This window comes from Adiantum capillus-veneris, chromosome 6, assembly GCF_014529385.1.
Source record: "Adiantum capillus-veneris isolate H3 chromosome 6, ASM1452938v2, whole genome shotgun sequence".
NCBI lineage: Eukaryota > Viridiplantae > Streptophyta > Polypodiopsida > Polypodiales > Pteridaceae > Adiantum > Adiantum capillus-veneris.
In genome coordinates, this window is record NC_140936.1 from 108,884,585 (window position 1) to 108,886,748 (window position 2,164).

A 2,164-nucleotide genomic window follows, 5' to 3' on the forward strand; every position below is an offset into this window, starting at 1 on the left:
ACTAGGCTCTCAAGCACCAAATGGACTAGTCATCCACTCTAGAACGATGTCGTAGGGTAACATAGGGATCCTCTACCCGCTAGAAAAAAGGACTAATGAATATGCTTTATCTTCTCTACCCCATAGTCGAGGACAACTATGATTTCAAGAGAGAGGTAATGTCATAATAACTAATATCTAATTCTCCTAAATGATTTTCTCATGTTAAACTGATCATTTAATATGGGGAAGTGCCAGGGGACAAAAAGCTAGAATATTGGTTAAGCTAGCAGACCGTCCACAGTAGGGAGTCCAAAGTACGGAAAATAGGGATCCAAAGGGGGGGCCATTTGCACAAGAGCTATGTGCAACAATGGGCTTCAAAGACCTTAGGGTTCAGCCCATTAAGACTTCCAAAATACTAAGGTTCCAAAATTTAAAGGTGTGTCCAAAGGTCAAAGATTAGGAAATTTGGATGCTTTGTGTGTGTGTACAAAAGTCTTCACAAGTCCCTACATAGGAGGGGGCGAGCCCAAGAAGTAGGGGATGAGAGAGAAACACCCACACACACTCACAAGCTTCATTTGTACACAAGGGGAAAGAGAGACACATGTTACCTCCCTAGGCCAGATGCCCACAAGGTGTACTCAAATCCTACTGGATGGCCTTGGAGGAGGACCAATGAGAATTAGCCTAGAGGAAATCTAGTTTAATTAATTTAAAAACACTTAATAAAAGAACCAATAGGAATTAAGCTCTCTAGAAGACTATTGGATAGTCTCCCAAAGGGTCCAATGAGCATTCAGCAGCCCAATAGCTTGCCTGATTCCTATTGGCCAAGACACAAAGGGGTCCAATGAGAGTTTATTGGCATTTATTAATTACCTAAAACTCTCACAAAAGGGGAAAGGGGCACACATTTCAGAAGGCTATCACTTATGCTCCTGAAATCCTATTGGCTAAGCCTGGGAGGTTCATCGAGGTGCTAGCAAGAGCAAATAGCAAGAGAGGTCGACCAAGAGAGAGAGAGAGAGAGAGAGAGAGAGGGGGCTGATTTTTGAAGGGGAATTATCCACACACACTCAGACAAGCTCATGTGTAGAGTAAGAAGACTCTCTCTCTCTTCTCAAGCTTTAATGGAAAGCTTATCACCTACTCCAAGCTTGTGAGAAGGGAGGCCTACACCAACAACTCTTGGATTTGTGATGCAAATCCAACCAAGATCCAAGCTTCAATGCATTCTCATCTCCTCTACCATGCTACTAAGCTAAGCTATGCTAATATGAGTGATTATGTGAGGAGATATACATCTTTCTTGTAAGACTACTTCTTCTTCCTGTCAATCTACTCTCATACCCCGCTAGCTCTCACCATCTTCGAATGTGTGTGAGGTCTTGGGTCTAAAACCATGAGGGAATTGATGTTGTGTATGATAAGTGTTTTTCTTAGTGCTTGAAGTTTCCATCTTCATTGCACTAGCTAGTATTGAAGGAACACAAAGAATTGTATTGTAAAATGTCTCTCTTGATGGGAGAAACCATAATCCAAAGCCTTTTGGAGGGGGGACTGGCTCCATGAAAATCCGGTCCTCAACTGTTGTCAATTGCTTAATTTCTCTCTCTTTTGAATATTGTTCCTACTATCTAACTAGGTGTTATACTTTTTGTTGCTATCTCCACCCAAGCACTCTTGTTATCTATTCTAACGAAAGGCTCACTATGTTCATGCTATTTTCCGCTACACACAAGTTACTAGGTCATTAAATGTTACACGCCCCCTTGGGATATCTTTTGCACACCTGTTAGTAGCTCTACTCCTAATGGTACGCTAAAGTACGATGATGTTACTAGTGCACTTTTGTTAGAGGAGATGCGTCGAAAAACCATGACTAGCTCACATCATGGAGAAGCTCATTATGTGCGAAGGGATGATAAGCAACGTAAGGGCTATTCTTCACAATTTGAGTCCAAGAAAAAGGGCAATAGAGATGCATCAAAGGGTAGATCAAATTCTCGTGGTCACCGCAATGTTCAATGCCATTATTGTAATAATTTTGGTGACATAAATAAGGATTGGTATGTTGGAACCGTGAGAAAGAGAAGGGTAAAGGTAAAGGCAAATATTATGATGATAAAGAGGAGAAACCAAAGAGCTCGGTTAGCATTGAAGAACTAAATATAGTTCA